Raw genomic sequence first — 16,456 nt, forward strand, 5'->3', positions numbered from 1 at the left:
GGGAGCAGGGGGCCTGTGTGGGGAGCAGGGGGCACTGTGTGGGGAGCAGGGGGCACTGTGTGGGGAGCAGGGGGCACTGTGTTGGGAGCAGGGGGCTCTGTGTGGGGAGCAGGGGGCCTGTGTGGGGAGCAGGGGGCCTGTGTGGGGAGCAGGGGGCACTGTGTTGGGGGCGGGGGGCACTGTGTTGGGAGCAGGGGGCTCTGTGTGGGGAGCAGGGGGCACTGTGTGGGGAGCAGGGGGCCTGTGTGGGGAGCAGGGGGCCTGTGTTGGGGGCGGGGGGCACTGTGTTGGGAGCAGGGGGCTCTGTGTGGGGAGCAGGGGGCACTGTGTGGGGAGCAGGGGGCCTGTGTTGGGGGCGGGGGGCACTGTGTTGGGAGCAGGGGGCTCTGTGTGGGGAGCAGGGGGCACTGTGTGGGGAGCAGGGGGCCTGTGTTGGGGGCGGGGGGCACTGTGTTGGGAGCAGGGAGCTCTGTGTGGGGAGCAGGGGGCTCTGTGTGGGAAGCAGGGGGCACTGTGTTGGGAGCAGGGGGCTCTGTGTGGGGAGCAGGGGGCCTGTGTGGGGAGCAGGGGGCACTGTGTGGGGAGCAGGGGGCTCTGTGTGGGGAGCTGGGGGCTCTGTGTGGGGAGCAGGGGGCTCTGTGTGGGGAGCATGGGGCACTGTGTGGGGAGCAGGGGGCACTGTGTAGGGAGCAGGGGGCACTGTGTTGGGAGCAGGGGGCCCTGTGTGGGGAGCAGCGGGCCTGTGTGGGGAGCAGGGGGCTCTGTGTGGGGAGCAGGGGGCACTGTGTGGGGAGCAGGGGGCACTGTGTGGGGGGCAGGGGGCACTGTGTGGGGGGGAGGGGGCACTGTGTGGGGAGCAGGGGGCTCTGTGTGGGGAGTAAAGGGCTCTATGTGGGGAGCAGGGGGCTCTGTGTGGGGAGTAGGGGCTCTGGGTGGGGAGTAGGGGGCTCTGTGTGGGGGGCGGGGAGCTCTGTGTTGGGAGCAGGTGGCCTGTGTGGGGAGCAGGGGGCCTGTGTGGGGAGCAGGGGGCACTGTGTGGGGAGCAGGGGGCACTGTGTTGGGAGCGGGGGGCACTGTGTTGGGAGCAGGGGGCACTGTGTGGGGAGCAGGGGGCATTGTGTGGGGAGCAGGGGGCTCTGTGTGGGGAGCAGGGGGCACTGTGTGGGGAGCAGGGGGCACTGTGGGGAGCAGGGGGCTCTGTGTGGGGAGCAGGGGGCACTGTGTTGGGAGCAGGGGGCCTGTGTGGGGAGCAGGGGGCACTGTGTGGGGAGCAGGGGGCACTGTGTTGGGAGCAGGGGGCTCTGTGTGGGGAGCAGGGGGCACTGTGTTGGGAGCAGGGGGCCTGTGTGGGGAGCAGGGGGCACTGTGTGGGGAGCAGGGGGCACTGTGTGGGGAGCAGGGGGCACTGTGTGGGGAGCAGGGGGCTCTGTGTGGGGAGCAGGGGGCCTGTGTGGGGAGCAGGGGGCACTGTGTGGGGAGCAGGGGGCACTGTGTGGGGAGCAGGGGGCACTGTGTGGGGAGCAGGGGGCACTGTGTGGGGAGCAGGGGGCTCTGTGTGGGGAGCAGGGGGCACTGTGTGGGGGGGAGGGGGCACTGTGTGGGGAGCAGGGGGCACTGTGTGGGGAGCAGGGGGCACTGTGTGGGGGGGAGGGGGCACTGTGTGGGGAGCAGGGGGCTCTGTGTGGGGAGCAGGGGGCTCTGTGTGGGGAGCAGGGGGCACTGTGTGGGGAGCAGGGGGCACTGTGTGGGGAGCAGGGGGCTCTGTGTGGGGAGTAAAGGGCCCTGTGTGGGGAGCAGGGGCTCTAGGTGGGGAGTAAGGGGCACTGTGTGGGGAGTAGGGGCTCTAGGTGGGGAGTAAGGGGCACTGTGTGGGGAGCAGGGGGCACTGTGTGGGGAGCAGGGGGCTCTGTGTGGGGAGCAGGGGGCCTGTGTGGGGAGCAGGGGGCACTGTGTGGGGAGCAGGGGGCACTGTGTGGGGAGCAGGGGGCACTGTGTGGGGAGCAGGGGGCACTGTGTGGGGAGCAGGGGGCACTGTGTAGGGAGCAGGGGGCACTGTGTGGGGAGCAGGGGGCACTGTGTGGGGAGCAGGGGGCTCTGTGTGGGGAGCAGGGGGCCTGTGTGGGGAGCAGGGGGCCTGTGTGGGGAGCAGGGGGCACTGTGTGGGGAGCAGGGGGCACTGTGTGGGGAGCAGGGGGCACTGTGTGGGGAGCAGGGGGCCTGTGTGGGGAGCAGGGGGCACTGTGTGGGGAGCAGGGGGCACTGTGTGGGGAGCAGGGGGCTCTGTGTGGGGAGCAGGGGGCACTGTGTTGGGAGCAGGGGGCTCTGTGTGGGGAGCGGGGGGCCTGTGTGGGGAGCAGGGGGCACTGTGTGGCTAGCAGGGGGCTCTGTGTGGGGAGCAGGGGGCCTGTGTGGGGAGCAGGGGGCTCTGTGTGGGGAGCAGGGGGCCTGTGTGGGGAGCAGGGGGCTCTGTGTGGGGAGCAGGGGGCACTGTGTGGGGAGCAGGGGGCACTGTGTTGGGGGCGGGGAGCAGGGGGCACTGTGTTGGGAGCAGGGGGCACTGTGTGGGGGGGATGGGGCACTGTGTGGGGAGCAGGGGGCTCTGTGTGGGGAGTAAAGGGCCCTATGTGGGGAGCAGGGGGCTCTGTGTGGGGAGTAGGGGCTCTAGGTGGGGAGTAGGGGGCACTGTGTGGGGAGTAGGGGGCCTGTGTGGGGGGCGGGGAGCTCTGTGTTGGGAGCGGGGGGCTCTGTGTGGGGAGCAGGGGGCCTGTGTGGGGAGCAGGGGGCCCTGTGTGGGGAGCAGGGGGCTCTGTGTGGGGAGCAGGGGGCCTGTGTGGGGGGCGGGGAGCTCTGTGTTGGGAGCAGGGGGCCTGTGTGGGGAGCAGGGGGCCTGTGTGGGGAGCAGGGGGCACTGTGTGGGGAGCAGGGGGCTCTGTGTGGGGAGCAGGGGGCACTGTGTGGGGAGCAGGGGGCTCTGTGTGGGGAGCAGGGGGCACTGTGTGAGGAGCAGGGGGCTCTGTGTAGGGAGCAGGGGGCACTGTGTGGGGAGCAGGGGGCACTGTGTTGGGAGCAGGGGGCCTGTGTGGGGAGCAGGGGGCCTGTGTGGGGAGCAGGGCACACTGTGTGGGGAGCAGGGGGCCTGTGTGGGGAGCAGGGGGCTGTGTGGGGAGCAGGGGGCACTGTGTGGGGAGCAGGGGGCACTGTGTGGGGAGCAGGGGGCACTGTGTGGGGAGCAGGGGGCCTGTGTGGGGAGCAGGGGGCCTGTGTGGGGAGCAGGGGGCACTGTGTGGGGAGCAGGGGGCACTGTGTTGGGAGCAGGGGGCCTGTGTGGGGAGCAGGGGGCCTGTGTGGGGAGCAGGGGGCACTGTGTGGGGAGCAGGGGGCACTGTGTGGGGAGCAGGGGGCACTGTGTGGGGAGCAGGGGGCCCTGTGTGGGGAGCAGGGGGCTCTGTGTGGGGAGCAGGGGGCCTGTGTGGGGGGCGGGGAGCTCTGTGTTGGGAGCAGGGGGCCTGTGTGGGGAGCAGGGGGCTCTGTGTGGGGAGCAGGGGGCACTGTGTGAGGAGCAGGGGGCTCTGTGTAGGGAGCAGGGGGCACTGTGTGGGGAGCAGGGGGCACTGTGTTGGGAGCAGGGGGCCTGTGTAGGGAGCAGGGGGCACTGTGTGGGGAGCAGGGGACACTGTGTGGGGAGCAGGGGGCTCTGTGTGGGGAGCAGGGGGCACTGTGTGGGGAGCAGAGGGCCTGTGTGGGGAGCAGGGGGCACTGTGTGGGGAGCAGGGGGCCTGTGTGGGGAGCAGGGGGCCTGTGTGGGGAGCAGGGGGCACTGTGTGGGGAGCAGGGGGCACTGTGTGGGGAGCAGGGGGCACTGTGTGGGGAGCAGGGGGCACTGTGTGGGGAGCAGGGGGCACTGTGTGGGGAGCAGGGGGCCTGTGTGGGGAGCAGGGGGCACTGTGTGGGGAGCAGGGGGCCTGTGTGGGGAGCAGGGGGCACTGTGTGGGGAGCAGGGGGCTCTGTGTGGGGAGCAGGGGGCCTGTGTGGGGAGCAGGGGGCACTGTGTGGGGAGCAGGGGGCACTGTGTGGGGAGCAGGGGGCCTGTGTGGGGAGCAGGGGGCACTGTGTGGGGAGCAGGGGGCTCTGTGTGGGGAGCAGGGGGCACTGTGTGGGGAGCAGGGGGCAATGTGTGGGGAGCAGGGGGCACTGTGTGGGGAGCAGGGGGCCTGTGTGGGGAGCAGGGGGCACTGTGTGGGGAGCAGGGGGCCTGTGTGGGGAGCAGGGGGCACTGTGTGGGGAGCAGGGGGCACTGTGTGGGGAGCAGGGGGCACTGTGTGGGGAGCAGGGGGCACTGTGTGGGGAGCAGGGGGCACTGTGTGGGGAGCAGGGGGCACTGTGTGGGGAGCAGGGGGCTCTGTGTGGGGAGCAGGGGGCACTGTGTGGGGAGCAGGGTGCCTGTGTGGGGAGCAGGGGGCACTGTGTTGGGAGCAGGGGGCTCTGTGTGGGGAGCAGGGGGCACTGTGTGGGGAGCAGGGGGCACTGTGTGGGGAGCAGGGGGCACTGTGTGGGGAGCAGGGGGCACTGTGTGGGGAGCAGGGGGCACTGTGTGGGGAGCAGGGGGCCTGTGTGGGGAGCAGGGGGCACTGTGTGGGGAGCAGGGGGCCTGTGTGGGGAGCAGGGGGCACTGTGTGGGGAGCAGGGGGCTCTGTGTGGGGAGCAGGGGGCACTGTGTGGGGAGCAGGGGGCACTGTGTTGGGAGCAGGGGGCCTGTGTGGGGAGCAGGGGGCTCTGTGTGGGGAGCAGGGGGCACTGTGTGGGGAGCAGGGGGCACTGTGTGGGGAGCAGGGGGCACTGTGTGGGGAGCAGGGGGCACTGTGTGGGGAGCAGGGGGCACTGTGTGGGGAGCAGGGGGCACTGTGTGGGGAGCAGGGGGCTCTGTGTTGGGAGCAGGGGGCTCTGTGTGGGGAGCAGGGGGCTCTGTGTTGGGAGCAGGGGGCTCTGTGTTGGGAGCAGGGGGCACTGTGTTGGGAGCAGGGGGCTCTGTGTTGGGAGCAGGGGGCACTGTGTGGGGAGCAGGGGGCTCTGTGTGGGGAGCAGGGGGCACTGTGTGGGGAGCAGGGGGCACTGTGTGGGGAGCAGGGGGCCTGTGTGGGGAGCAGGGGGCCTGTGTGGGGAGCAGGGGGCACTGTGTGGGGAGCAGGGGGCACTGTGTGGGGAGCAGGGGGCACTGTGTTGGGAGCAGGGGGCACTGTGTTGGGAGCAGGGGGCTCTGTGTGGGGAGCAGGGGGCCTGTGTGGGGAGCAGGGGGCACTGTGTGGGGAGCAGGGGGCTCTGTGTGGGGAGCAGGGGGCACTGTTTGGGGAGCAGGGGGCTCTGTGTGGGGAGCAGGGGGCTCTGTGTGGGGAGCAGGGGGCACTGTGTGGGGAGCAGGTGGCTCTGTGTGGGGAGCAGGGGGCACTGTGTGGGGAGCAGGGGGCTCTGTGTTGGGAGCAGGGGGCACTGTGTTGGGAGCAGGGGACACTGTGTTGGGGGCGGGGAGCTCTGTGTGGGGAGTGGGGAGCTCTGTGTGGGGAGCAGGGGGCACTGTGTGGGGAGTGGGGAGCTCTGTGTGGGGAGTGGGGAGCTCTGTGTGGGGAGTAAGGGGCACAGTGTGGGGAGCAGGGGGTTCTCTGTGGGGAGCAGGGGGCTCTAGGTGGGGAGCAGGGGGCCCTGTGTGGGGAGCAGGGGGCTCTGTGTTGGGCGCTCTGTGTGGGGGGGCTCTTTTTGGGGGCGGGGGGCTCTGTGTGGGGAACGAGGGGCTCTGTGTGAAATGTACTGTATGGCTCACTCGTTTGTATTGAAGTCTATATAAAAACTACAACTCCCATGATCCTCTATGCCTGAGCATGAGCAGTAGCACATAATGGTTTGACCTGGATGTTGCTACATGGGAGCGATGGGAGGAAATGAGTTCTGCACATACACAATCCCGGCAGAAATGAGAAATACCTCTCTGACTGATGTAGCCAATGTCACGCTGTCAATGTTGTTTTAGCCACTTGCTGTGGCAAGGTAGGGTGTAGAAAGAAAGGAGAATGTGTATTTAGCAAGATTTCAACCTAGAGTATCTATGCACTGGCCTTGCCCGGTAGGAGATTACTGATAGTACAGACGGCTTTCATGTCTCAGTGTGCTTGGCATATTGTTGGTACCAATCCCAATTAGGATTTCCCTATACTTTAGATTCTGTTATGTGTTTAAGTCTCTCTGTCCTACCCAGTAGAAGGTTAAGTTACAGCTCAGAAAACATCTGAACATCTACCCAGCATCCAGACTTGCACCCCAGTCCCAGGTGCTACCCAGCCTGCATCCACAGAGATCTGCAGGTCCAGCTGCATCCACAGAGAACTGCAGGTCCAGCTGCATCCACAGAGAACTGCAGGTCCCAGCTGCATCCACAGAGAACTGCAGGTCCCAGCTGCATCCACAGAGAACTGCAGGTCCCAGCTGCATCCACAGAGAACTGCAGGTCCCAGCTGCATCCACAGAGAACTGCAGGTCCCAGCTGCATCCACAGAGAACTGCAGGTCCAGCTGCATCCACAGAGAACTGCAGGTCCCAGCTGCATCCACAGAGAACTGCAGGTCCAGCTGCATCCACAGAGAACTGCAGGTCCCAGCTGCATCCACAGAGAACTGCAGGTCCCAGCTGCATCCACAGAGAACTGCAGGTCCCAGCTGCATCCACAGAGAACTGCAGGTCCCAGCTGCATCCACAGAGAACTGCAGGTCCCAGCTGCATCCACAGAGAACTGCAGGTCCCAGCTGCATCCACAGAGAACTGCAGGTCCCAGCTGCATCCACAGAGAACTGCAGGTCCCAGCTGCATCCACAGAGAACTGCAGGTCCCAGCTGCATCCACAGAAAACTGCAGGTCCAGCTGCATCCACAGAGAACTGCAGGTCCCAGCTGCATCCACAGAGAACTGCAGGTCCCAGCTGCATCCACAGAGAACTGCAGGTCCCAGCTGCATCCACAGAGAACTGCAGGTCCAGCTGCATCCACAGAGAACTGCAGGTCCCAGCTGCATCCACAGAACTGCAGGTCCCAGCTGCATCCACAGTGAACTGCAGGTCCCAGCTGCATCCACAGAGAACTGCAGGTCCAGCTGCATCCACAGAGAACTGCAGGTCCCAGCTGCATCCACGGAGAACTGCAGGTCCCAGCTGCATCCACAGAGAACTGCAGGTCCCAGCTGCATCCACGGAGAACTGCAGGTCCCAGCTGCATCCACAGAGAACTGCAGGTCTCAGCTGCATCCACGGAGAACTGCAGGTCCCAGCTGCATCCACAGAGAACTGTAGGTCCCAGCTGCATCCACAGAGAACTGCAGGTCCCAGCTGCATCCACAGAGAACTGTAGGTCCCAGCTGCATCCACAGAGAACTGCAGGTCCCAGCTGCATCCACAGAGAACTGCAGGTCCAGCTGCATCCACAGAGAACTGCAGGTCCCAGCTGCATCCACAGAGAACGGCAGGTCCAGCTGCATCCACAGAGAACTGCAGGTCCCAGCTGCATCAACAGAGAACTGCAGGTCCAGCTGCGTCCACAGAGAACTGCAGGTCCCAGCTGCATCCACAGAGAACTGCAGGTCCCAGCTGCGTCCACAGAGAACTGCAGGTCCCAGCTGCGTCCACAGAGAACTGCAGGTCCCAGCTGCGTCCACAGAGAACTGCAGGTCCCAGCTGCATCCACAGAGAACAGCAGGTCCCAGCTGCATCCACAGAGAACTGCAGGTCCCAGCTGCATCCACAGAGAACTGCAGGTCCCAGCTGCATCCACAGAGAACTGCAGGTCCCAGCTGCATCCACAGAGAACTGCAGGTCCCAGCTGCATCCACAGAGAACTGCAGGTCCCAGCTGCATCCACAGAGAACTGCAGGTCCCAGCTGCATCCACAGAGAACTGCAGGTCCCAGCTGCATCCACAGAGAACTGCAGGTCCCAGCTGCATCCACAGAGAACTGCAGGTACCAGCTGCATCCACAGAGAACTGCAGGTCCCAGCTGCATCCACAGAGAACTGCAGTTTCAGGGGGGTCCATAAATTGTGAGTCACAGGAATCTTTCCCTGATTTTAATATTTAAATAGATCTTTAGGGATGTTTGATTAACTACTGAATATTTTAATTTAATATACAGGATTGGGAACCCAAGCCTGTTGTGTATTACAAATATATTCTCTAGGTTGTTAGACAAATACTAGGAGGATTGAACTTTAGTTTTCTTGGGTCATATACAAGACTAAGGCTGCGTCCAGGGTGCCTTCTCCCGTGCGGAGGCGCGCTGAGGCTGCGGGAAAGCGGGTGCTTTCTCTGGCCTTGGTTAGCGGGCCATCCGGGGGCGTGTCGGGGGGCGGTCCAGTGACGTCACAGAGCTGGTTCGCCCTCATTGGGCGAACCGCTCACGTGACCGGCCCTGCGCTCCGGCGAGCGCCAAATCTAAAATTTTCCTAAGACACACGCTTCCGCACGCTTGCGGAAGCGTGCGCGAGCCCCTGCTAAAGCCGCTTTCATTGCGGCTGCAGGGGCTCAGTGCTGAGCGTGAGCCTAGGGCTGCGACCATAGAGGGGGGGAGCAGTGCTGAACAGCGCTGACGCTGAGGCTCGCCTGCTGAAGCTGTGCGATTTCATGCACATGCAGGCGAGCCAGCGGGCGCAATCGGGAGGCGGGGCAGTGACGTCGCTGGGCCAATAGCCCGCGACGCACTGACGTCAACGTCACGGCGCCGACGTCATGGCGCCGTGACGTTTACGCTGTTACGCTCTCTCTCTCTCCATTGCTCGCTCTCTCTCTCGCCATCGCTCGCTCTCTCTTTCTCTCTCTCTCTCTCCATTGCTCGCTCTCTCTCTCTCCATTGCTCTCTCTCTCGCTCTCTCTCCATTGGTCTCTCTCTCTCTCTCGCTCTCTCTCTCTCTCTCCATTGCTCGCTCTCTCGCTCTCTCTCTCTCTCTCTCTCTCTCCATTGCTCTCTCTCCATTGCTCTCTCTCTCTCTCTCTCTCCATTGCTCTCTCTCTCTCTCCATTGCTCTCTCTCTCCATTGCTCTCTCTCCATTGGTCTCTCTCTCTCGCTCTCTCTCTCTCTCTCTCTCCATTGCTCGCTCTCTCTCTCCATTGCTCTCTCTCTCTCCATTGCTCGCTCTTTCTCTCTCTCTCTCTCTCTCTCTCCATTGCTCTCTCTCTCTCCATTGCTCGCTCTCTCTCTCTCTCTCCATTGCTCGCTCTCTCTCTCTCCCCATTGCGCTCTCGCTCTCTCTCTCTCTCCCCATTGCGCTCTCGCTCTCTCCCCATTGCTCTCTCTCTCTCCCCATTGCTCTCTCGCTCTCTCTCTCCCCATTGCTCTCTCGCTCTCTCTCTCTCCATTGCTCTCTCGCTCTCTCTCTCCCCATTGCTCTCCCTCTCTCTCCCCCCATTGCTCTCTCTCTCCCCCCATTGCTCTCTCTCTCCCCCATTGTGCTCGCTCTCTCTCTCCCCATTGTGCTCTCTCTCTCTCTCCCCATTGCTCTCCCTCTCTCTCCCCCATTGCTCTCTCTCTCTCCCCCCATTGCTCGCTCTCTCTCTCTCCCCCATTGCGCTCTCTCTCTCCATCCCCCCCATTGCTCTCTCTCTCCCTCCCCCCATTGCTCTCTCTCTCCCTCCCCCCATTGCTCTTTCTCTCTCACCCCCCCCATTGCTCTCTCTCCCTCCCCCCCATTGCTCTCCCTCCCCCCATTGCTCTCTCTGTCTCCTCCCCCCCATTGCTCTTTCTCACCCCCCATTGCTCTCTCTCTTTCTCTCCCCCATTGTGCTCTCTCTCTCTCTATCTACCCATTGCACGCTCTCTCTACCCATTGCGCGCTCTCTCTCTACCCATTGCGCGCTCTCTCTCTACCCATTGCGCGCTCTCTCTCTCCCCATTGCTCTCTCGCTCTCTCTCTCCCCATTGCTCTCTCGCTCTCTCTCCCCATTGCTCTCTCGCTCTCTCTCCCCATTGCTCTCTCGCTCTCTCTCCCCATTGTTCTCTCGCTCTCTCTCTCCCCCCATTTCTCGCTCTCCCTCTCTCTCCCCCACATTGCTCGCTCTCTCTCTCTCCCCCCATTGCTCGCTCTTTCTCTCTCCCCCATTGTGCTCTCTCTCTCTCTCTCCTCATTGCGCTCTCTCTCTCTCTCTCCCCATTGCTCTCTCTCTCTCTCTCCCCATTGCTCGCTCTCTCTCCCCCCATTGCTCTCTCTCTCCCCCCATTGCTCTCTCTCTCCCCCCATTGCTCTCTCTCTCCCCCCATTGCTCTCTCTCTCCATCTCCCCCCATTGACTCTCCCTCCCCCCCATTGCTCTCTCTCTCCCTCCCCCCGATTGCTCTCCCTCCCTCCCCCCATTGCTCTCTCTGACTCCTCCCCCCATTGCTCTCTCTCGCCCCCAATTGCTCTCTCTCTCCCCCCATTGCTCTCTCTCCCCCGCCCCCCCCCACGTTCTCTCCCCCGCCCCACCTGCGCTCTCCCCCGCCCACCTGCGCTCTCCCCCCTTGCTTTCTCTCCCCCCTCTCTCCCTTCTCCCCCTCTCTCCCTTCTCCCCCCCTCTCTCTTCTCCCCCCCTCTCTCCCTTCTCCCCCCTCTCTCCCTTCTCCCCCCCCTCTCCCTTCTCCCCCCTCTCTCTTCTCCCCCCCCTCTCTCTTCTGCCCCCCCTCTCTCTCTTCTCCCCCCATCTCTCTTCTCCCCCCTCTCTCTCTCTCCCCCCTCTCTCTCTCTCCCCCCTCTCTCTCTCTCCCTCCCTTCTCCCCCATCACACCACTCCGTTTGCCCCCCACCACAGCAGCACTCCGTTTGCCTGTTTGCCCCCCCTCTTTCCGTTTGCCTCCCCCCTCTGTCCGTTTGCCCCCCCTCTGTCCGTTTGCCCCCCCCTCTGTCCGTTTGCCCCCACCTGTCCGTTTGCCCCCCCTCTGTCCGTTTGCCCCCACCTCTGTCCGTTTGCCCCCTCTCTGCCCGTTTGCCCCCTCTGTCCGTTTGCCCCCCTCTGTCCGTTTGCCCCCCCTCTGTCCGTTTGCCCCCACCTCTGTCCGTTTGCCCCCTCTCTGCCCGTTTGCCCCCCTCTGTCCGTTTGCCCCCCTCTGTCCGTTTGCCCCCCTCTGTCCGTTTGCCCCCCTCTGTCCGTTTGCCCCCCTCTGTCCGTTTGCCCCCCTCTGTCCGTTTGCCCCCCTCTGTCCGTTTGCCCCCCTCTGTCCGTTTGCCCCCCCTCTGTCCGTTTGCCCCCCCTCTGTCCGTTTGCCCCCCCTGTCCGTTTGCCCCCCCCCCCCCTGTCCGTTTGCCCCCCCCCTGTCTGTTTGCCCCCCCTGTCCGTTTGCCCCCCCTGTCCGTTTGCCCCCACCCCCTGTCCGTTTGCCCCCCCTGTCCGTTTGCCCCCCCCCCCTCTGTCCGTTTGCCCCCCCCCCCTCTGTCCGTTTGCCCCCCCCCTGTCCGTTTGCCCCCCCTCTCTTTCCGTTTGCCCCCCCCCTTTCTGTTTGCCCCCCCCTTTCCGTTTGCCCCCCCCCCTCTGTCCGTTTGCCCCCCCTCCATTCCACTTCTCTCTGCTGAATTCAGTGTCAGTGTGTGTGTGACAGCAGAGTAGAACACGCCCCCTCTCTTCCCATTTGTCAGAGCAGGGTCATGTGACCCTGCTCTCAGCACAGAAGTATCTCTCCCTTGTCTCCCCAAGCAGAACGCTTGGGAGAGCGTGTGTGCGCGCGCATGAGCGCGTTAGCACAGCGGGAGAGGGGATGTGCTGATCCACATTGAAGAAGGTAAGCGCGCCAAGCGAGCTCTGCGCCAGCGGGGACTCCGCCTAATACACCATTATATTCTACTCCAAATTTTAATAGTTATTTTTTGTGGCACTAGGCTGTGACTTGGAAAATATTTTCGAGTCACACTGAGCTCAGTTATTTATCTCTTTTGCAATCACTGGTGATGTATGCAACTTGCCTAAGTATGTTCCTATACCACAGAAATTGTTATTTTCTTTTACATCTGATCTTGAATAATACAACTGTTACATGTAATGAATGGCGTTGGCTACTAAGGTATCTGTGTCTGTGCAATATTGCAATACAGGGCAAAAACAGGCATACCCCGGTTTAAGGACACTCACTTTAAGTACACTTGCGAGTAAGTACATGTCGCGCAATAGGCAAACGGCAGCCCGCGCATGCTCCTGTCTGCACGTCCTGAACAGCAATACCGGCTCCCTACCTGTACCGAAGCTGTGCACAAGCGGGGAGACTACAGTGCCTGTTACAAATACATTATTTACATCAGTTATGCACGTATATGATGATTGCCGTACAGTACATGCATCGATAAGTGGGAAAAAGGTAGTGCTTCACTTTAAGTACATTTTCGCTTTACATACATGCTCCGGTCCCATTGCGTACGTTAATGCGGGGTATGCCTGTAACATACAAACTGTGGGGATCAGAACAGCAAGTAAATGACAATATAATCCAGAACATGTTAAAACTAATGGTATATTGGGAGGCCTACTGACACCGTAGGAGTAACAGTGCATTATTCAAGATGGCCAAGTGCATCTTGAGTAAGAAATCTAGTGTAGATCACTTAATGAGACTTTAGTTGAATTTGTAGCTAGGCTTTGGAAACAGGAACTGAAGGTGTTTGAATATTGCGTGAAAGAGTTCCATGGGTAGGGAGGGATTACAGGAAGGGTTGTAAAATCGGAGAGGGCTGTAGAGGTAAATGGTGCAGAGATGAGACATCCTGATGTTGAGTTTAAGAGGCGAGGACGGGTGTTACAAGATCTGAGTTGAGATATGGAGGTGCAGAATAGTGTAGAGTCTCAAAGGACGGGATAAGAATTTTGTAGTTTATATAGCGGAAGCCAGTAGAGAAATTGAAGAAATTCAAGTAGTAGAGGAAGCTCACAGGAGCCTTTAGGTAAGTTGAATGAACTTATTCTGTATAAAAGCATCTGAGCAGGTATATACATAGTGTAACGTTTCAGGACAGACAAGTCCTTTCTTCAGACCATGCACCTTCAGTAGAGAAATTGCAAGAGGTCAGAAGCCGATACGTGTCTAGAAGACCAAAGGATTTGAGCAGCAGCGTATTGTATGGACTGTAAGGCTACGGGCCCGGTGTCGGCGCTGCATGTGCGCCTGCCACGCTGGCGGCGTGTGCAGCTGTGATCTCCGGTCTGTTCACAGCTGCAGGGGGAGAGGCGGGGGGGGGGAAGGAGAGCGGCCATGATATCACTCAGCAGGTTCGCCCTCATTGGCTGAATCGCCGGGGGTGTGGCCAGCGCTCTGTAACCAGTTCTGAAGACAGTTTTACTGTCTTCAGAAAAATCTAGTAACCACTTTTCTATGAGGGGTTTAGGAGAGGAGTCTAATGTAACACCTATAAAGTATACTTGTGAGATCGGGTGGATAGTGGTATAAATGACTGAAAAGGATAAGGGGGTATTGGTAGCTCAATCTTGGCCATATTAAACTTGATGCAACGAAGGGCCATCCAGGTAGACAATAGACACTCTGAGATATTGGGCTGTATTGCAGGTGTAATCCAAAGGAGTTAATGAGATCAACCCAGCTAGAGCGTATAGAGAGAGAAGTAGCGTCGGATTTGCAAATCTGCCGCCCCAAGGCACTTAGCTGTTGCCGCGTAGTGGGGCATAATCGGATCTTTCGAGCGCAAACACTCTCACACGTGGAAAACACACAAACACAACAATGGTGCAGTTCTGTGAATAAATTGTGGTGTGTTGGCTTCAGTAATGGTAGTAAACTCACATGTTACTGTAAAATATCAGGCGTTTTCATATATACGGGATCAATGGATCTTCTCTTCCTCAGCAAAACGAATATAAAAGACCAGGGAAAAAAGAGAAAATAGTGTAGTGTTTACAATAGAATAGTGTTTAATAAATAATTGTGTGCAAGAGAGGGATAATACTTCTCACAAATGTCATGAGGTAACAGGCATGTAGATAGACCATATAGGATCTCAGGAATCATGAAGCAGCAAGTGTGGTCTGGATCATGAAAAGGAGCTGAAGCCGACAGCAGCTCTCATTGCGGCTGCAGGGGCTCAGTGTCGAGCAGCAGCGCGCCTCAGCACGGGTCAGCGCATAAGCGCTGACCCTGCCCGAGGCCTAATAGTGGGGCCCCCATAGGAGCGTGCAGCTAAAAATTTAAATCGGCCTAACAGAAATACAAAACAAATATATGATCACCTGCGCTTCCTCCATGTAAGGAGCATGCAGCTAGGCGAAAAAATTGGCCATACAAATGTGAAACTTGAAAGTGAGTCCCTGCGCTTCTGCCTAATGGGTTAACTATATATGTGAAATAAATATATATACATGATGTGCAAATCTATGAGATAAAGGAGACTTTTAGTTACATCCTTTGATCAAATAATGCCCAAGCCTGTCACCAAACGCCAAGGTAAGTCTCATAGGCAGGTCCCTACACTTTCTGTTTCACATTTGTATGGCCAATTTGTTCGCCTAGCTGCATGCTCCTTACATGGATGAAGCGCAGGTGATCATATATTTGTTTTGTATTTCTGTTAGGCCGATTTGCTGCAGAAAAAATGTGTGTGCTACCTCCTAGTATAATCCTCACTGTTTCGAGGTAATTATACTTCAGTAGGTAAGCTGAGGTTCTTAGAACGAGGCTATAGCAACAAAGTGATTAGACCAGCCTATAAAAGTGTAAAGTCTACGTCAAGGCATCTCCTACTCCAGGACAAATGCCAAAATCAAGAAAATCAAACGGTAATCCGATGTATGGGCACATATAATAACCAATGGCGGCCTATACAATCAATATTTAGGAAACACTGGCATATTCTAACTGCAGACCATGATCTCCAAAATGTTTTTAAATCCACCCGACACTCACCAGTAGACGTCCCAAGAACCTACGGGACATACTTACCCAGAGCCACTTTGAAAGACAAATTGATCCCACCTGGTTACCAGCAAGACCTCCAGGTTGTTTCAAATGTGGCCAATGTCGAGCATGTGACCATATAAAAATCACTAAAACTTTTAATAATTGGAATGACACCAAGACATATTCTATTAGAAGTTTTATTAATTGTCAAACATTAGGAGTAGTGTACCAGATTGAATGTACTTGTTCAAAAAAGTACATTGGAAAAACCAAGCGACAATTTCACAGAAGGGTCCTGGAACATGTTGGATCCATCAGGAACAATTTGGAAACTCCGGTCGCTCGACATGTACAGAGATATAATGAGGACCACACAGTGCTGAGCTTTATGGGTATAGATCACCCCACTTTGGGATCAAGAGGGGGCAATTGGGACCAAATTCTTCTCAAACGAGAGTCGAGATGGATCTATAATTTGGAGACAATAACACCACATGGAATCAATGAGGGTTTTGTATTTACACCCTTTATTTGAACTGATACCTGTAAGGGACAGCAGTATTAATATGGACATATAGAGTATATACCATCATATGCTCTGGTGTATAACATATACTTAAATTAACAGGATGGAGAGATATGGCTACTTGCTATCATTGTAAGCATCTACTGTATGTAGCATTATTACAGGAGGAAAGTTATATTAGGATAACATATCCCAAATACATGTATACAAATAATAAAAATAGATATACATGTATACAAATATACAATTATGATACCTACTTACTGGATATCAACATCAATACTATATAGAAAAGCCATAGTTAACATTCATGAATCAACTTATCCGGATATTGTGGACTTTATCCTTATGGGGATATCATCTCCCAACCCAGGATATACCCTGTATAATTGTATATATAACACCCTTAGATTCTATGATTTCCAGTGTTTTCTTCATACACAGACCTGAATCAGATGTGAGGATCTTTTCCTCACATTGCATGTAATCTGCAACATATCATCTAACAGATCAGTATTGGAAGACGTATATTTTCCAAGCACAGATGGCTAAGTATAATTCATTATTATATATCCATGGACAAACACAGAGATAATTACTCACGCCACGGCACCTATGGGGTTAATTAGGAACTCCAATCCAGACATGAATAGGTGTATATAAGGAGAGCAGGGAGAGCACACGCCCCCTAGCCTATCACCCTTGAGTAAGCGCGCATGCGCGAAACGGTCGTCGGCGGAGGCTGATCAGCACGCAGTGGCTCTTGTCGCATTGAGCTCTGCATACTATCTCACTTCCAAATATACATTTGTATGAGTTAACGTTTGCGATTGTGGTTAGTATTTCTGAACACCACATAGAATTGTGCCCAATCCAGTGAGAGGAGCTCGACCAAGCAGGACAACACATAGAGCCCGCAACTAATATATTGATCGGATGCATTTGTAACCACTACTCTATCATATAAACGGTATGTGGTTCTGAAGCATTACTGATTCAATATCCTGATACTTATCTAGGATTTTTAAAGTGTTGAGCCTAATAT

General features: G+C 58.1%; 1 protein-coding gene across 2 annotated transcripts in view; it reads left to right on the forward strand.

Moving 5' to 3' along the window:
* The first annotated feature begins 7,959 nt into the window (after nucleotides 1-7,959).
* Nucleotides 7,960-16,456, forward strand: part of LOC142463890 (uncharacterized) — a 108,890-nt gene continuing 100,393 nt past the window's right edge. For both annotated transcript variants that reach the window (XM_075566715.1, XM_075566718.1), the window contains exon 1: nucleotides 7,960-8,070. The gene's annotated coding sequence lies outside the window, so the exon portion shown is untranslated. The remainder of the gene's footprint in view (nucleotides 8,071-16,456) is intronic.

The sequence above is a fragment of the Ascaphus truei genome, chromosome 12 (genome assembly GCF_040206685.1).
Source record: "Ascaphus truei isolate aAscTru1 chromosome 12, aAscTru1.hap1, whole genome shotgun sequence".
Classification (NCBI taxonomy): Eukaryota; Metazoa; Chordata; class Amphibia; order Anura; family Ascaphidae; genus Ascaphus; species Ascaphus truei.